The following is a 20,598-nucleotide window of genomic DNA, read 5'->3' on the forward strand; positions in this document are numbered from 1 at the left end:
ACAACCCTAGCCAGAATATCTGTGTATGTGTGTGTGTGTGTGTGTGTGTGGGTGGGTTTGTGTCTGCGTCCGTGTGTTCATGTGTGTGGGTTTGTGTTTGTGTGTTTCCGTGCGTGTGTGCCCATACACGTGCCCACAAAGTCTCCCGACGGTTTAGCGCCTTAGTCCTTCCTTAAAACCAGGACATTTCCCCCATTTCCTTTCGCTCTTCTTCCTCTCTATCCTCCCTTCTCCTTCCCCCTCTGCGTGCTGGTTCTGATGAGGCATTAGCATATATTACTGTGTGCTCTGCCAGTGGGCCGGTCCTGAGCCCACATCTCTCTGTCATCACGGCTAACTTGCAGGACTCCTCAGTGGGCAAGAGAACATGATAATAGGGGAAGGGTTGGGGGGATGGCGGGGGGATGGCGGGGGGATGGCGGGAGGAAGGGTGTGGGGGGGGATTCAGTTGAGTTGGTTGAATAATCCCGCAATGGGAATACATTAAAAAAATCGCCGTTTCACACTGGAGATGAATGTCGCCGCGCTGTGAGACATAACATCGACTCCCCCTGGACGAGAAGCCAGAGGACAAAGAGAGGTGATTACCGCTGGATTGGTTTAGTCACAAGTCATAAATAGTGATGGGCATCCCCCTAGGATCAATGACATTGGTCAGAAAAAAGAGGAAATGATCACGTCAATGTCAAACAGGCCAGGTCAAGGGTTAAACTGGACACTAGGTGTTGAAGAAGAGACTCTTTCGACCGGTTTAACTCGAACCTCAGTCAAAAAACATAATCATATAAATGATCTATATGCAGTGATGAAACCAGTTGCAAGTAAAATATATAAATTGGGGGAGCCCTGGTAGTTGACCGGGTAGAGCATGTACCATATAGACTCAGTCCTGATCGACCTGGATTCGAATCTGGGTCGATCATGCTGCATGTCCTCTCCTCTACCTTCCTCTCTATCTCACTCTATAATAAAGCATAATAATGGAAAAATAAATCTTTAAAATGAATATTGGCCCTAGGGTAATCAAGAAAGCAGTCTATCCTGGTTCCAGTCCTTTTCCTTTCCTTGAACGCTCTCCTGGCAAAGCGAGGGTTTCCTCTATTAGCAGTACTTTGTTCCAATGTAGGATGGACCGTAGCCAAACCATGGCTTCTTTCCCCTAACGACGGCTGTGTCTGATCTAGGCTGAGCCGACCAGGATTCATCTGGAGACTGTTTGAAACATTAGGGTTTAGAAAGTATGCTTGCCGATCTGGCGGCCACTGTCTTTCCGTGTCTTATTGTGTGTCTGTCTGTGTGTTTGTGTGTCTGACTGTCCGTCTGTCTGCCGTCTTTCTGACGACTGAACCCTTGAGGCCCACACAGTCTCCACTACACGTATTATGATCATGACTGTGAATGAAGATGAGTGTGCGAAAGAAAGACGGTTTAGTTGACCCATTATCGTGTACAAACGTGACATTAAACAAATGAGATAGAAACCCTTTTTTCTCTGCTGACCTTGGACCAACGCTAAAACCATCTCAGCATGCAGCTATCTGCGATCAAAGGGATGTAAAGGCTACAGATCAGAGCTATAAATAATGCACGGCACAATGCTCATCAATATTTCACCCCCAAGCAGGCATTTCCTGTCCAGCCGGCAGGTCTGCATCATGTAGGACCAGTGGACATTTTACAGGACACACACCATGGCATTAATGTGTGTGTGTGTGTGTGTGTGTGTGTGTGTGTGTGTGTGCGTGCGTGCGTGCGTGCGTGCGTGCGTGCGTGCGTGCGTGCGTGCGTGCGTGCGTGCGTGTGTGGTGTGTGTGTGTGTGGTGTGTGTGCGTGCATGTGCGTGCGTGTGTGTGTGTGTGCGATTCAAGGAGGGAAGAAAAGCGAACGAGAGAATGAAATAAAGGAGATTGATAGAAAGATATATATATATATATATATATATATATATATATATATATATATATGCATATATATATATATATATACATTGAAAGAGAGAGGGAGAGAGAGAGAGAGAGAGAGAGAGAGAGATTATTTATGTAATGGGTGTGCTCAAGGACATCTCCATCATCACCGCTCCTCAAGCACAGCCTTGAAGATATTAAAACGTATTTTAACATCATTAAAAACTGTACCGTATATTTGACACATTGTCTCACAGCGACATCATCAAGGGTGATCAATGGTACTGCCTGATCGTTTATGTATATCAGTGAAGAGTCTAAACTATGAGGGGCCGTATGGGACATTATTCAGAATAAGCATGCACATACACATATGAAACCAAACTCATTCACATACTATACTGAAATACTCGCACACAAACAACTGAAAAATTATACGCTCACATACACAACTGAAAAGCTCGCATAAAACCTAGTGAAACCTTTTACATGGACTACTGAAATGCTTTCACACATACTGGTAAAATGTTCTCATATACACAGCTGAAAAATGTCCTCTCACACACATATGAAACCATTCACATACTATCCTGAAAACCTCACACATACACAAGTAAAAGCTTTTACATACACAACTGATACACCTTCACTCAATCAACTGAAAAGCTCTTATAGACTATTTGAATGGTTTCATGTGTGTATGCAACCCGGTATCACGCAATTGCGTGCTCCTGCGCACGAAGTAACGTTAATCTATTGAAGCGTGTTCCAGAGCACGATAGTCCGACTTTTTGCGTGTTACACAGAACGAAATGTAAACCAATGCATTCTGAATGGGAGTGTTCTAAGACAATTAACGTGCTCCACAAAACGGTACGAGAGAGAGAGAAAGAGAGAGAGGGAGGGACAGAGAGAGAGAGAGAGAGAGAGCGAGAGAGGCTTCAGAAAGGGTGTGCGCAGATAGTACAGTGCACCCTAGTTATGTTTATGCCAAAACCACAAATGCTATATGTATATATATATATTGCCTAATTATATATATTGCCTATATATATGTATAGGCTATATATATAATTAGGCTATGATTATGTTATTTAGCGTGTAATGAGACAATCTATAGCCAAATTGTCGAAGATGCCCGAGAATCTTCAGGGATATCAGCATGGGAAATCGGCGAATCAGACCCATGAACCTATAAAGAAAGACGTCATCTCAAGCGGGAGAGAACGTTTGCGGTGCTGGTTTGTGTCACGTAAGTACAGGGCTCTCATGTCTCACGCATTCGGCGTGAGACACACGCAATTCTATGGCAAGCCATCCCCGCCAGAAAACGGCATCATTTAGACACGTATCACCTTCATTACGCCGTAAAAAACGCTGTGAAATGTAGAAAAACGCCGTAAAATACGCCGTCATGCGCAAAAAAGCGCTGCTTTTTACGCCGCAATTGAGCCGTTCAAGAGCGAGCGTAAAAAGCGCAGTTTTGAACATCAAACCGCGCGTAAAATACGGCGCTTTTGTGCACATCACAACGCCGTAAAATACGGCGTTTCTCTAGTATGCTAATAATCTCTGCCCTTCTTTTCTCTCAGCCAATGCATTTGAAGTGTTTGCGCCCAATCGCTGAACAAGACAAGCAGACCAAATCAGTTCAACACAGATCTCCTCTCATTTGGCGTTAGTTGTAGCGTCATATTCATATAGATATATATATTAGTAAATGCAGTTTCAACGTTGTGATAACCGTGGTCCAATCGATAGAGACGCTTGCTATGTAGGGAAGAGGTTGTCGGATCGAATCTATATATTGTCAGATTTGTGCTTTTGTCAGATGGTCACGCTTTTATGATCGCAATGCTTTTTAGTCCGCAAGCCAGACCTCCTGCTTATAAGTTCCAAATTCAGTGCCTTTTTAGTCAGCCAGCCAGATCATCTAGGTGTCTTGTTACACGCTTTATAAGTTAATTATATTAAAATTATTACAGCCATGGAGCCTTTATTTTCGCAGAGTTATCGTAACATCCTCTCTTGTTCAATCGATATAAATACACAGTGGAAAGGAGTGAGAGGGAGCCATAGAGAGAGACACTAGCCGCGTTTACATGGCACATCTGATCCGCATAGATTTCTATGCGGCATAGATCTGTTCCTAAAATGTGTTCTGAATGCTACTGTATACATGGCAGTAACAAAAGTGTCCGTTCTGTCTCTCGCGCACACCTGACACATCTCTGGACCGGCGGCGACATAATGGATGTCGTATCACTATCGGGGATTTTAAATTTGATTTTAATGAAAGCACAGCAGGAGAGAGCTTTTCTCTCCCTGCTCCTTCAATTAAGAAGGAGGACGACAGCGCAGCAACGTCAATTTCTCGTCAGATCTTTATATTTACCCTAAGCTCCGCCGCAAACAAGAGGAATTTGGATGCGAGTCCGCAGCCAAGACTGGTGGGAGAGAGTGGTCTTACGGGAATTTAGTGACCAGGAATCCTCGAAGGTCCAATTGCGAACTACTGCAGCTGCCATCTCTCTAAGTTAAGAAGTATTTTAACGTTCAGCCTGCAAAAGTACTAGTAGTAGCCTACTAATTTACAGTTATCTCGGACGAGCGCGGACACTACGATACGCGAACACGTCATTAATAAACACCCATGTGTCCCGTCGCTTAGCAACCGGCCACGCTTACCGGACTACTTTTACGGAGTGATAACAAAGACGTGAATCAGGCAATAAATCCACTTTCCTTGACAGCGGTGAAGTTCGGTGTGCTTAAAAGTACCGACGGAGCTCAGTGGACCAATTGCGAACTACTGCGGCTGCACTAAGTTAAACCCCAATCTATGCGGAATAAGTGTATACATGGCGATTTAAAACGGACTACACCACCTCTTCTATTTGGCATAGAATCTATGCCGAACAGATAATTGTATTCCGAATGAGGCGTATACATGACCATTTTCTATGCCGCATAGAAATCTATGCGGCATAGATGTGTCCATGTAAACGCGGCTATTGTGTGTGTCAGTAGCCGCGTTTACATGGACACATCTATGCCGCATAGATTTCTATGCGGCATAGAAAGACGCCGTATTTTACGGCGTTGTGATGTGCACAAAAGCGCCGTATTTTACGCGCGGTTTGATGTTCAAAACTGCGCTTTTTACGCGCGATCTTGAAACGCTTAATTGCGGCATGTAAAGCGGCGCTTTTTTGCGCATGACGGCGTAACATACGGCGTTTTTCTGAATTTTACAGCGTTTTTTACGGCGTTATGAAGGTGATACGCGTCTAAATTATGCAGTTTTCTGGCGGGGATGGCTTGCCATACAATTCAACCCATGCACACGCTCGAACCTGTGCCGTGTTCCAATACCCGTACTGTCCGTACTTAGGCTACTAGCCAAAATTTTAGTAAGATCCGGCGAAAAGAAGTATACTTCAAGGACCCGGATGCCGTACTCAAAACGGGCTAATCCTGAAGTGTGGATCGAAGCAGAGAATGTCTAATATGAGGAGAACTGGCACTCGCGGGTTAGTTCCGGTTTTCTGGACTGGTTGCAGTAATAATCTTTGACCACGCGGGGCGCTCGTAGGCGAGTCCAGAATGAATGGGAGCCAACGGGGTTTTATCCTCAGAATCCACTTTTCTCACGATGTAATTTTTTGTCAAGTAATTTGAAAGTTGCTATCAAAGGGTGGGGCTAAGATAATAAACTCAGCTGAATATTGCATTTTTTAAGGTCACGTATCTGTTCTAAAAAGGCGTTAAAAACATGCGATGACGTCACACACTGTAATACTGTCAGAGGTACTGCTTTACGGCAGTTTCTAAAGCACTTCCCTTTTCCCGCAACGATAACACCAGCTGTTGGAGGTAAGGCTTTTTTTTGCTTAATACCCTAGTTACAGAGTTTTAGTGAGCTAATGTAAAAAAAAGAAATGCGCGAATGTTTTACATATGTATGTTACTTACAGAGAGTGTTTTTTCTAATCCTCACTAGTGCCGATGATAAAGCTTTTTTTTTTGTAACGATTATGAGCCATTTCTTTCTCCTAAAATAGAAACCTGGATTAGAATCATAATTTTAAGACTGCATCAATTTAGTTTACATCAGTAAACAATCTGCTAGAGAGCAGTGTTCTGTTGTTCTCCTCATGCCTCTTCCTTTCTTGATCTCTACAGTCGGACCTTGATGCTGTGACAACGGACAAGTCTTCTTCCTCTGTCCTTTTCCCCTGCCTCTGTTCAGTATGTTCAGTGTTGTTAAATCATTTCTCTTTTTTTTTTATTAGTTACTGTTCTTATTGTGTTCTTGTTAGTGTGATGTTTGAATAAACTTGCCTGTTGCAATGTTGGTATAATGTTTGTATAATTACTGTTATACAACTGTTACTGTTTCAATGTGACCCAGACCATATTTCTCATTTAACAAACATGTGTAGCTTATAATGTGTTGCATGGCAGAGCAATTATATTCAATGGCTTAAAACAAACCCATCTGTAAAGATCAGTGAATGCATAGAAATCAATGACAAGTGGTGTAGATGGTTTTCCCTCTGTGCAAGGTCATTAGCCCAAGTCCTACAAAAAAATAACGACTGTAACAGATGTTGAAGTTGTTAAATCATTAACTAACCATTTGTATGGAACAATCGGTTAAGGTGAGTTAAGTGCTTGAGTCTCGACACTTTAGAGAATGTCTAGCGCGCAACTTGAATAAGCCATGTGCGATATTACCCGGGCTACAGCGCAACTTTCCTTACCAGGTGAAGCCTCAGGTAGCCTAGGACCATTCATACAGGAGCAAGCAAGAACGTTACCTTTTTCTGTCCTTGGGAAACGAAAAGACGGACAATCCGTTTCCACTGTAAGTGCAGTTTATCATTGCACATTTACGAGGCATTTCTTTTTTAAACTATCTTTATTTTCGAAAAATAGACAATGACAGATTAAATGATATTGAGCGGGATATTGACTGTATTATTTAAGGTGGTCATACCGTACCTACCATGTATATAACACATTGAACATTGAACACAAGAAATGGAAGAAATTCCATTTATGCCCATGTACTTTCACCATACATACTATCTAAAAAATAAAAGGGCCTGCAGGAAAATATAAATACAGTACGCAAAAATTTAGTGAACACGTTTCTGATTGCTCTTCAGCTTCAGATGCCGTCAAGAGGGGTCTCTGGTCGTAATCAGTCGCAAGTCCGTCCCTGACCAATCAGCATTCATTAGCAGAATGCTAGCGTGTATGGCCAACAACGGCCCAAACTGTAAGAAATCGAAAGGACATAAGTACTCACTGATTTGACTTTTGAACCATCATCTATATTGAACTTGCGGAATCTACAATAAAATTTGCGATATTTCAACGACAAGCAGGTGAAAGAGGCATAATTAGCCGTTTAGCCCCATAGACTCCCATTCAATCTGGACTCGCCCGCGATCACCCCCAGTGGATGTCTCATGGAACTACAACCAAAATCGGTACAATGGGGCGTATAGGGAGTGCCCAGGCTCTTCGTAGACGGGCTCTGATCGAAGGACACTCCCCGTACTCAACGGCAGCCATCTTAGCTACGTAGCGGAAGAGGCGGAGCCAGGCTGAGCCAAAGTCGGCGCATTTTCCACATAGCCTGCATTAATAGAGTCATTTTGTAGTTTTTATAGTTTTTATAGCTGCTAGGCGTAAAGAGTTCACCGTTCAAAGCGGGATGTTTATTGCGGGGGAGTAGCCACGGCGGCAGTCGTGATCGTAATTTCCGGTTAGTGCACCACGGAGTACTCGATTTGGAACAGCACTCACATCTGAAAAAATAACGTAGTAGATAGTGCGGATAGTATACTTCCTTTAAGTATACTCATGGAAGTACGGGTATGGTCTCACGAAAATATGTGACACTGTCACGTTATTTAATCTATTGAAACGTGATCAGGGACACGTAGGCCTATTTTCTAAATTTTGTATTTCAATTGGAAGTAGGCTATTTGTCGTGTCACTAAGCATGACTTCCAAACTAAGGTTCTGTCCGGGAGCGTTCTCCCTAATGTCCCTTATGGAGCTCCGTACAGATCATTCATTGTTGAAAATTGTCTGTGATAACTAACAAATGACAGCTTTTGGCCACCCGTTTCTACTTAAAATTGTCTGTGATAACTAACAATAAGACAGCTTTTGGCCACCCGTTTCTACTTTCACCTTTGATACTGAGAAATTGTGACAGGATAGGCCTATATTAAATGCAGGTGCGCTGTTCTGTAGGCAAACCGCGAAGGAAAAAAGGGTAGCTGCTTCATCTGTTCTTTTTAGAATTGTATGTCTTGATGTTTATTTTATCTAGCCATCTATTCTCTTGTTTTTGGCTATGTGAATGAACGTCCGCGTCGATGCCTCGATCGCAAGTCCAGTGTCGCGAGCGGACGTTGCCATGACATCGAGAAATCATACCGTATTTAATGGGTTGTAGTGAGTGTAACATAATTCACCTACAGTATTTTGTTATGTGTTGTTCTTTCAATTGTTTTAGGCTGGCATGTCGTTTACTGTCTTGGTGGTTCAGGGATCGCTGTCCCTTTAAAGGATTACGAGTGTCTCATGGCGTCAGAGCCCATGCGGGATTTGTTTACCTTCAGCACGTTTTGATTTCCCGTTTCTCTCTTACTAAATAAACGAGTCACACAACTGTGTGCTCAACGTGTGAAATTGTGTCTCTCACTTATGGCAATTTCCACAGGGTTATCATTAATATTGATGTGTAGGGGTTGTTTATAACTCGTGAATAATATTGTTTAGACCACGGTCTGGGGGAATACTCTGATTCTGATTGGCTGCAGTGCGTGCATTAACTCCTGATATAGCCCTACAGACACCTGCTAAGTAGTTCCAGTCAGTGTTTCGATTCTCTGCCCGAGCCCGAGCCCGACGCGGGCCGATATTTCCCACCACTATACTCGGGCCGGGCCTTTGATCGAGCGTTTTTATTTTTATTTTACCATTGGTTTATTGGCCTAATCTGAGGAGAAATCTATGCCATAAACAGAAATATTATAGGCCTTTATTACACGGGTCTTCTCAATGCCGTGGAACGCTCCGTTCACTTGCATGGGTAGTAGTCCGGTGACTTGTCTACCCCAGCGTCTGCCGTTGCTAAGCGACGTCACCGTCTTTGCGGACAAATTATTTCTATGCTGATCAACACTACAAATGGCCAAAAGACTTGTACCCCCCCCCCCCCCCTCCCCTTAAATAAATACTATGGCAGAATTATTATTATTATTATTCTCATTCAACTTGAACATGTGTTTTTACAGTAGAGTGGTGGAGGGATGACGTATGTTGGCCAACCCGGAAGTGAGCGTCGCCCTGGATTCCCTCGACAAAAAGCCAACGGATTTTGGATTATTATAAATTGAAACAATTTATTAAATAAATATTTGTGAGATGTCATTACTCATGTGAGATGAGTTTGCTTCCTATTTATGTCGAGTATACACCCCTACTGTCCACAAGCATCCCCCCCATATGGATTTGGAGAATTGTTGCCACGTCCCAGTGGTGGAGGTATCATATATATGAAAGAGGGCATTCAATTATACTATAATGATCAATTAGGAGGCCGAAGCCCTAAAGGAAGTGATGCAATAGGTGACTGAGGGTCAACATTTGAGAACTCCTTTTATCAAAGGGGGTCTCAAAGGACTCATACGCTTCAACAGCGGCTGCAGCAGAAGTGTTGAGACGAAAGATGATATCAAGACATTTATAGAATAATCCCATTCACATGATTCTTCGCACGACCTGCAGGTTGGAGAGACTGAAATAACCCCCAAAATGAGTAATAATGTAAAAGCAGCCAAGTCCCACAAATTGCTTGAACTATTTATTTCATTCCATTGTTTCGTTGATATGCATTATTGAAAAGTTTCAAGCATATGGATTTAATGCAATATCCACAAACAGTTAAAAATGGTACCAAGAAATGTCTTGTTTATTGTATTAACCAGTTCATTTCTTTTGTGAAAGTCACCAAAAGTCAAAAAAAGTCAAACGCAAGGTCACAGGCTAACAGTGGAGCTGTGTTGGGAACCAGCAGCCAAGAGCTTCCATGGAAACTTTCTATCCATGCTAAATAGATTTAGTTGGCAGTTCCTTTTCTGCCCATTCTTTTTTAAACTTGTGGAAGCACTTTGCAGTACTGGGAGACACCATTTCTAACGGCAATGGAGCTAGATTCTAAAAATATCAAAAGATGCCCAAAGCAAATACCTTTAACCCATAGTTGTGTTTTATCAAATAAAAAAATTTCAGAGTTTCATTGACCACAAATTGAGCAGAAATATTTTGCATACAAATCTTTAAATAGTTTAACCACATTAAGAAAAATACATTTGTTAATTTTTTTTATTAGTGAAGCCACAAGTTTTGCACATTATCCAAACAGAATACCTGAAATGTTGATATTTCAGCCCTTTCGGGTTAAAACGAGAGAAAAGGACAACCTAACAAGAGTGAAAAGTTTGGGTTAGGTGACCAATAGTTCAAAGATGTCCCTGGTCAGGTAGACTAAATAAAAGTGTATTCCCAATTGCTCCAGGACATTCGTGTAATTTACTTGTGAGCTCTCCCTCAAGCCTAGAGAGACATCCGTGTTGAACCACCAACTGAAAGAGGGTATTTGCCATTAGTACGAGTGACAACATTTCATGGCTATTAATTTAGTTCATTATATTTAGCCGATTTGAATAGACTTTTCTAGCAGGTGAGGCTGTCAAAGAACTAAATATGGAGCAACTACAAAAAGTAAATTTTCAGCATGACCAAATTAAACAAAAAGTATAGGAACTGTTCTAGCAGATATGTTTTAGAAGTCTCTTTTGATAGGCAGGGAATAATTGTCTTTGTCACCCTGTAGTCATGCCATCAAATCTGTTGGGCAAAGTACCGCTACTGATTAATCCAGTAGACTCACCAGTCAAGTCCCCCTAGTTAGAAAATGTAAGAAACCCAGTTAGTCATGTTAATTATTCTGTTGCAAATGAAGACTAATACTTTCCACATATTGCGATCCAAGTTACTGGCTGCAGTCTTGGATTTTATAGTTCTATATGAATAGATTCAATTTACTAAACTATTAATCATGCTTCAGAAGAATTAACCCTTCTTGGATGGCAGATCTACCACAAGCCTCCATTGCCACAACCTCCAGATGGCTTACGACCTACGGCAACTCCTCGACTACTGCAAGCCAACAAATTGGCTCTTGCACACCAGACACGCCTTTTGCTTTATTTTAGGTTTTTAAGCATCTTAAAATACCCAAATCATCGCTCCAATACACAAGTCAGCTAATGGCCTACAAGGAAATGCTGAAGCTAGTGTTGGTGATGGCGATAGAAATGGACAAGCTTACGTGTACAAATATGCAACTAGAATTGCAAGGTTAACAGCCCAGTTGCATAAGTGGTCACAACCGTTGGAATGTAAGCAAGGATAAAAAAATAAAAAAAACTTCCCACAAACTAGTCAACATGGTCAATTGAAAGCCTGTACAAAACGACCCTGGAATCGTCAAATGCAGCTTTACTGCGGATGAATTAAGCCAAATTGCATAAACATCCAATGGTAAACAGTATACAAATGCAATCAAGGTTGCACTCACACTAGGCCATCTGGCCGTGGCCGTCGCAACTGTGGCCTGGCCACGGTAGGCTCTTGTACATACGCCATCACGTCGCTAGCATCCAAACAATTCTACCAAACCTTAACCAACTAGTGAAAAATGGAACAAAACGTTAGCACACACCCAGTGACTAATCACCTTGTCCAGGGGTGTTCCAACATGGTTTATCAGAGGGCCTTGTGGACTTAAAGTAAGCCACACATCTGACAGACAGCACGGAATGACGTTAAACTAAGCTAATCTACAGGTTACTAGTGCTAGTGCAATTACATGAGCATTTTGCACAATATTTGTACTCCAATGCTACGTAAAGCAGGCTTCTTCAGAAACCCGTAGCCTGCTACATTGAAGGAAATACATTGAAGGCCGAAAGATGGCTCTGGAAGCCACTACGGCCCACGCAGCAGATTACTGCGTGGACTGTGGTGGCTTCCAGATCAACCCTTCGGTGGACCATTCATACACATGTATTCCGAGGATGTTTTGAAGACACTGGAGTCCCATGGCACTAGATTCCTTTGAAGACTAAGTTGGTATGGGGGGGCCCAAAGGGGGCCCCCCCATAGATCTTGTCAGTCATCTAACACCTGTTAAGAAAAACACACACACATCACAAGATACAAATCAGCAAAGCTAGGTTAACAAACAGCGGCGACATGCATGTCAAGGTGCAAAGAGCAGGGATACTGATGGCTTGTGTCTGAGGAGACAGCCCAAATACGTCAACAATTAATAAAGGAAAGTAACTTTTACTCACTGCGGTGGTCTGTTTCGAAGTGCCATGTTGGTAGCAATATTTGTCTGGGCTGTTCAGTCAAATGCCCACAAAAACAAACACGCAACAACGCATACTTTCAGTTTGTATAAAGGGACAATAGTGATCTGCAATCTAGATCGAAAACTTTCAACCCTCACTAAACTTAACCTCGATTGACACAGGCCGATGCGAAAAGTAAACCAAACCCATTGTGTTCACCTTTAATAAAGGTGCGTGACAGGTGATCTCAATTAAGAGCTAATCAGAAAGAACACACTGATCGGCTATGAGTGAGACGTTCAAAACGAGGACGAGGATTTAACGGAATTGTTACCATTCAAATTCAAATTTCTTTATTATTGGATAGGGTATGATATCAATGATTTGGGCTTTGAGTAGGCCTATATTTCTTAAATATATTTCTTAAATTTTTTCACCCCTTCGCCTTTTGAATATGAAATCTATAATCTCAGCCTCTCTATAATTTGCCCAACACATATTTTATTGTTCAAATAAAATCCCATCCTTATTTTGCCATTCATATTGAATCTTTACTGTCTTTCATTGTACAACACAATCATCTAATAATTATTCATAACGCTCTTCCATCTCCTTGGCTGCATTAAGACGAGGCTCGGGTCAGTGCAAAGATCGGGATCCACACATGATAAGGGATAAAGTTATTTATTAGAATGAAGTAAGTATCATGAAATCTGCAAAGGGATTAGTGTAGCGTATGGAAGATTAGAAAATGTGCGATTATATGGTTTGGACAGAAAACCAGTACCAAAATCACAAGGACCGACCGAGCCAGAACGGATGAAACTTACCCAGACAGACAAAACAAATACTGGGAACAACAAACCATCTTTACCATGTTGGAAATACCCAAACAAAATGCAACAAACCAAACCTGAACAGCAAACCAACATATGTGACCAACCAACTGAACTACTGACCAAACACACAATTCTTTCCACTAGCCTATGTATATGGGCAGTGGAAAGTGTGCTGTGGGGATGTTGAATAGTGTTAACACAAAAAAAAGAAAAAAACAAAACATGGAACCAATCCAAAGGTCCAAAACCTTAAGGAACCACCCTAAACAGAACCCAAGCCCACCTGCCTCTGTGGAAAGAGAGAGAGACTGGCTAAAGCCTGCGTGGCAGACCTGCACAGGTGCACCTCATCAGCTGACAAGCCTCTCAGCCCCGCCCACTGGCTACCTGTAGCAGGTAGGCAAACACAGAGGACCCAGCAGACGAAGGAGAGAGAGAGAGAGCAGTCAAAGCTGTCACATCTGTTGCCTGAAGATTCTTTGTTTGTCTCCAACAAAACCTTCCAAACAGATGAATCATTGGCTCATCCCAGAAGTGTCAAATTACTTTTGTGTGTCAAAACGGGCAGGGTGGTCGTGGACTCCTGAAAAATACTATGGTTGTTTTGTATGTAGAATAAAATGCCACATTTAAAAAAAAAAGGGAAGACTTTCACAATGCAGGATTCTGGGAATGCAGTGATGGGATCCCGATAACACCTGTTCCCTAATAAATGGGCTCAAGATTCTGAGTCTGCCTGCAAGAGGTTGTGTGTGTGTGTGTGTGTGTGTGTGTGTGTGTATGTGTGTGAGTGTGTGTGGTTGCAACCCGGTATCACGCGATTAAGTGGTCCTGCGCACGAACGTTAATCTATTGAAGCGTGTTCCAGAGCACGATAGTCCGACTTTTTGCGTGTTACACAGAACGAAATGTAAACCAATGCATTCTGAATGGGAGTGTTCTAAGACAATTATATCTGTACGGAGCTCCATAAGGGACATTAGGGAGAACGCTCCCGGACAGAACCTTAGTTTGGAAGTCATGCTTAGTGACACGACAAATAGCCTACTTCCAATTGAAATACAAAATTTAGAAAATAGGCCTACGTGTCCCTGATCACATTTCATTAGATTAAATAACGTGACAGTGTCACGTATTTCCGTGAGACCATACCCGTACTTCCATTTGTATTTGTATTTATTCATTTATTTAAAGGACAGTGCACATTGATTAACATTTCTGTAAATGCGCCAGTGTTAGCCAGCAGGCTAATTTTCAACTGTAGTCCTTTGGCAAGATGTTATACTAGGCCATGAGTATACTTAAAGGAAGTATACTATCCGCACTATCTACGTTATTTTTTCAGATGTGAGTGCTGTTCCAAATCGAGTACTCAGTGGTGCACTAACCGGAAATTACGATCACGACTGCCGCCGTGGCTCCTCCCCCGCAATAAACATCCCGCTTTGAACGGTGAACTCGTTACACCTAGCAGCTATAAAAACTACAAAATGACTATTAATGCAGGCTATGTGGAAAATGCGCCGACTTTGGCTCAGCCTGGCTCCGCCTCTTCCGCTACGTAGCTAAGATGGCTGCTGTTGAGTACGGGGAGTGTCCGGGAGTGTCCTTCGATCCGGAACTCTCTAAATCGACGCCATTTCGACCTGGGCGGGACTTTACGTCCTACGTCACTCGCTATGGGTGTGCATGTGTGCGCATAGCCGTCACTCGCGATGGGTGTGCATGTGAGAAAGGTTTTGGCTTTAATGTCTATGGGTTGTAATAACGGCTATGGAGTGATGCCCTTTTCTTAAGGCAGTTTCAGTAGTATTAATTGTTGCCAGACAACGCCACCCTGGGAATTTCACCCAGAGATTTATTTTAAGTGGACTAGCCCAAATGAAGGAAAGGCACTGAGGTCCGTTATGCAATGAGGCAGAGACGGCAGTTCGGTCACACAAAAATGCTTTTATTTATAGAAAATGTCTGTTCTTAAGACTACTAAAGAATTACTCACTAAGGAGGGAAATTGGGTGCTGAGATCCAATCAGTGCTGAGACCTAACTGTAAACACCTGCATCCAAAGGAAAGGGGGTCCCAGGAACACCACACGTAAAACAAATGAAAAATAAACCAAATGCAAACACAATACAAAGGGGACACCGTGACCAGGACACCAGTCCACCACCGTAGGCTCAGCACCTGAATTGAGGGGGATCGCAGAGCAACCAGTTAGAAAACATAATGGAAACAAAATAATAATAAGAGAAATTAATTAGTAAACACAAGGAGAAATCAGCATTTGAGACCCCCTTTGATAAAAGGGGTTCTCAAATGTTGACCCTCAGTCACCTATTGCATCACTTCCTTTAGGGCTTCGGCCTCCTAATTGATCATTATCATATAATTGAATGCCCTCTTTCATATATATGATACCTCCACCCAACCTGGTATCACGCGATTGCGTGCTCCTGCGCACAAACGTTAATCTATTGAAGCGTGTTCCAGAGCACGATAGTCCGACTTTTTGCGTGTTACACAGAACGAAATGTAAACCAATGCATTCTGAATGGGAGTGTTCTAAGACAATTATATCTGTACGGAGCTCCATAAGGGACATTAGGGAGAACGCTCCCGGACAGAACCTTAGTTTGGAAGTCATGCTTAGTGACACGACAAATAGCCTACTTCCAATTGAAATACAAAATTTAGAAAATAGGCCTACGTGTCCCTGATCACGTTTCAATAGATTAAATAACGTGACAGTGTCACGTATTTTCGTGAGACCGTACCCGTACTTCCATGAGTATACTTAAAGGAAGTATACTATCCGCACTATCTACTACGTTATTTTTTCAGATGTGAGTGCTGTTCCAAATCGAGTACTCCGTGGTGCACTAACCGGAAATTACGATCACGACTGCTGCCGTGGCTCCTCCCCCGCAATAAACATCCCGCTTTGAACGGTGAACTCTTTACGCCTAGCAGCTATAAAAAACTATAAAAACTACAAAATGACAAAATGAAATCTATTAATGCAGGCTATGTGGAAAATGCGCCGACTTTGGCTCAGCCTGGCTCCGCCTCTTCCGCTACGTAGCTAAGATGGCTGCCGTTGAGTACGGGGAGTGTCCTTCGATCCACACTTCAGGATTAGCCCGTTTTGAGTACGGCATCCGGGTCCTTGAAGTATACTTCTTTTCGCCGGATCTGAATTGGAACGTACTGCGTACTCAAATTTTGGCTAGTAAGTACGGACAGTACGGGTATTGGAACACGGCACAGGTTCGAGCGTGTGCATGGGTTGAATTGCGTGTGTCTCACGCCGAATGCATGAGACATGAGAGCCCTGTACTTACGTGACACAAACCAGCACCGCAAACGTTCTCTCCCGCTTGAGATGACGTCTTTCTTTATAGGTTCATGGGTCTGATTCGCCGATTTCCCATGCTGATATCCCCGGAGATTCTCGGGCATCTTTGACAATTTGGCTATAGATTGTCTCATTACACGCTAAATAATATAATTATAGCCTAATTATATATAGCCTATACATATATATAGGCAATATATATAAGTAGGCAATATATATATACTGTATATATATATATATATATATATATATACATATAGCATTTGTGGTTTTTGCATAAACATAACTAGGGTGCACTGTACTATCTGCGCACACCCTTTCTGAAGCCTCCCTCCCTCTCTCTCTTTCTCTCTCTCTCGTACCGTTTAGTTAATTGTCTTAGAACACTCCCATTCAGAATGCATTGGTTTATATTTCGTTCTGTGTAACACGCAAAAAGTCGGACTATCATGCTCTGGAACACGCTTCAATAGATTAACGTTCGTGCGCAGGAGCACGCAATCGCGTGATACCGGGTTGGTGTATGTGAGAGGACATTTTTCAGCTGTGTGTATGAGGATATTTTACTAGTATCTGTTAAAGCATTTCAGTAGTCCATGTAAAAGGTTTCACTAGGTTTTATGCAAGCTTTTCAGTTGTGTATGTTAGCGTATCATTTTTCAGTTGTTTGTGTGAGAGTGTTTCAGTTGTGTATGTCAATGCTTTTCACTTGTATGTGTGCGAGTTTTTCAGTATAGTATGTGAATGAGTTTGGTTTCATATGTGTATGTGCATGCTTATTCTGAATAATGTCCCATACGGCCCCTCATACTAAACTAGCCCGCAGGCAACATATGTTCTTTATTGTGTGAAGATATGGATCTTCACACAATAACTAATATCTCACACAGAGAAAAGTCACATCTTCATTATGTCTCAATTCGGATGAGACGTTAAACCGAGGGTCCTGACTCCCTCTGGTCCCTAATCCCATGGCCACTCACCGCAAGAGTTTCATAGCGAAACTCCCAAACCGGCTCTTTTACCAACATGCACCCCCCCCCCACCTCTAATTGGATAGTTACATGCTTTCTTTCCACTGTGACAGCCAGTGTGTGGGGAGCTCTCTGGCGCATACTGGCAGCGGTGAATTGCCCAAGTGGGTGCTACTCACTGGTACGTGAGTAGCACACACACACGCACGCACGCACGCACGCACGCACGCACGCACGCACGCACGCACGCACGCACGCACGCACGCACGCACGCACGCACGCACGCACGCACGCACGCACGCACGCACGCACACACGCACACACACACACACACACACACACACACACACACACACACACACACACACACACACACACACACACATCTTTCTGCACTGAAAAAGCTGTGCTCCAGCGGTTCAAAGGGGCTGTCTACTCCTGTTGCTGGGTAGTTATAATACCAGCGGGAGTCAGGGTAACTATGTTGTTGCTGGACTTCCACAGTGATCTCTGTGTGTTTGTATAGGAGGCTGAACTTTTGCAAAAGATGCCACAAATCTGTCATGGAACTATCCATAATGTTATAGTTTAATGGGCTACGTTAATAGCTCACTTTTCTCACCTCCCTCTCAAAGACCACATGTCACCCATGCAAGGACACAGCCGGCTCGTGGGAGGCAGTGAGGCCAGGGATTGAACCAGCAACCTCCAGGTGGACCGACGACCTGCTCTACCTCCCGAGCAACTCCCATCCAGGCGAATTGTTGTACGATGAAACAACATGACCGTGATCTGCTGTTAAAAGTACTACAATGTAATACTGCACTGTTATTATCATTATCATGAACAAGAGGACGACGGCCCTTTATTTTCTTTTTCTCCAGCGGGGGTTTTAGGAGATAAAGACACGTCAAACCGTGTGCGGGAGAAAGACAGGCCAGGCCTTTTCATGGCAAAATAAATAAAGAACTTTCAAACTGAAAGCATCAGACGATCTTGACAGGATAAAAGCCTCAAAGTAGCGGTGGGCCCGCCACCACGTATCAAAGCCACAGCGGCGTCACTAACACGACGGGCTCGCGGAGAACATCTTCACAGCTCCCTGCTTTCATTGTGATCAGCACTCAGTGACCACAATGGAGGAGAGTAATAGCTGGTAAAAGGAAAAAAGAACAAGGGACGAGACGCCCGATAGACACTGAGAAAATTACTCAGGGTTTCCATTGAGAGAGAAGCCTATAGATAGAGGGGGAGAGAGATTCAGGGAGACATAGAGAGAGAGAGAGACAGAGAGAGAGAGAGAGAGAGAGAGAGAGAGAGAGAGAGAGAGAGAGAGAGAGAGAGAGAGAGAGAGAGAGAGAGAGAGACAGAGAGAGAGAGAGAGAGAGAGAGAGTGAGAGTGAGAGAGACGCAGGGAGACAAAGCGAGAGAGGCTGAGAGAGAAAAAGAGAGAAAGAGAGAGTGAGAGAGACGCAGGGAGACAGAGCGAGAGAGGCTGAAAGAGAGAGAGAGAGAGAGAGAGAGAGAGAGAGAGAGAGAGGGAGAGAGAGAGGGAGAGAGGGGGATGTAGAGAAAGAGAGAGAGAGAGAGAGAGAGAGAGAGAGAGAGAGAGAGAGAGAGAGAGTGGGGGGATGTAGAAAGAGATGCAGAAAGAGAGAGGAGGATGTTGAGAGGGAGAAAGGGGGATGTAGAGAGAGGGATGGAGAGATGCAGGGACAGAGAGAGATGGAGAAAGAGAGAGAGAGCTGGAGAGTGAGAGATCGAGAAAGAGTGATGCAGACGAGAGATAATGAGAGAGACAGAGAGTGTATGTAGAGAGATTAATATGTAGAGAGAGAGAAAGAGAGAGAGTAAGTAAAAGGGCGAGGGATTGCGATAGAGAGAATGAGAGGGATATATGTAGTATAGCTTTATGATGGGGAAAGCGAGTCAGAGAGCCCGGTAGATGGATAGGAAAGAGAGAGAGAGAGAGACAGAGATATGGAGAGAGAGGAGCGTCTCAAACTCACCGCCAACATTGACATGCAAATAGGAGAACAAGGAGAGGGAGAAAGCCACTTACAGCAAAGTCATTGACATGTAAATACTGGCGTTGAAGGGATGAGGGAGACAGAGAGAGAGCGCGAGTGAGATGGAGAGAGGGATGAAGGGAGAGGGGGGTAGAAGACAGAGATAAAGAGAGTCAGAGACAGATGGACGAGAGAGGGAGAGAGACTGGGCCTTGGAAGTGAGAGAGAAAGCTAGGAAAGTGTGGTCTTAAGTGCTGTAAATAGCCCTCCTATACATTCAAGTGTAATTGAAATGAATATGTAAGGGCCGGGGGCTGGATTGACGGATGGGCGATCCCAGCAGGATGTTCCCGGTATTGTGATATGAATATCAACCACGATGTACACCTTCTCCCCCTGCACCCCACCGAACACCTCCTCCCTCATACTCCTCCTCCCCACCGCACAACAAGGCCAGGCTGCTCTATACAACTCTCGTATAACACCCGCCGCCCTTCGCTGCACAGTAAAAAAAATAAAAAATAATACAAAATGTAGTCTTCCTCCTCCACCTCCCCCCCCCCCCTCCCCCACCCCTCCTCCCCGTTCCATGCGCTCTGCTCCGTCGACCCTCGGCCACGCGACGGGCCCCTCCACGGTGAGTGATGGCGGGGTGTGCCCGCCTGCCAATTGGGATCTAATCAAATGTGAGAGAGAGCCGCTGGCCGCGCGGATAGGGAAAGAGACAGCCGCTAACACAGAGAGAGAGAGAGAGAGAGAGACGCTGGCCGCGCGGATAGAGAGAGAGACAACCGCTAACAGAGAGAGAGAGAGACGCTGGCCGCGCGGATAGAGAGAGAGACACAGCCGCTAACAGAGAGAGAGAGAGACGCTGGCCGCGTGGATAGAGAGAGAGACACAGCCGCTAACAGAAAGAGAGAGAGAGACGCTGGCCGCGCGGATAGAGAGAGAGACACAGCCGCTAACAGAGAGAGAGTGAGACGCTGGCCGCGCGGATAGAGAGAGAGACACAGCCGCTAACAGAGAGAGAGAGAGAGACGCTGGCCGCACGGATAGAGAGAGAGAC

At 43.9% G+C, this 20,598-nt stretch overlaps 1 long non-coding RNA gene across 1 annotated transcript; it reads left to right on the forward strand.

The window, feature by feature from the left end:
- Positions 1-5,403: 5,403 nt before the first annotated feature.
- LOC132454098 (uncharacterized) lies at positions 5,404-6,261 on the forward strand. Its single transcript, XR_009524871.1, has 2 exons — positions 5,404-5,780; positions 6,090-6,261. It is a non-coding gene; the product is annotated as an uncharacterized LOC132454098 (long non-coding RNA).
- The last annotated feature ends 14,337 nt before the right edge of the window (positions 6,262-20,598 follow it).

The sequence above is a fragment of the Gadus macrocephalus genome, chromosome 3 (genome assembly GCF_031168955.1).
Source record: "Gadus macrocephalus chromosome 3, ASM3116895v1".
Taxonomy (NCBI): domain Eukaryota; kingdom Metazoa; phylum Chordata; class Actinopteri; order Gadiformes; family Gadidae; genus Gadus; species Gadus macrocephalus.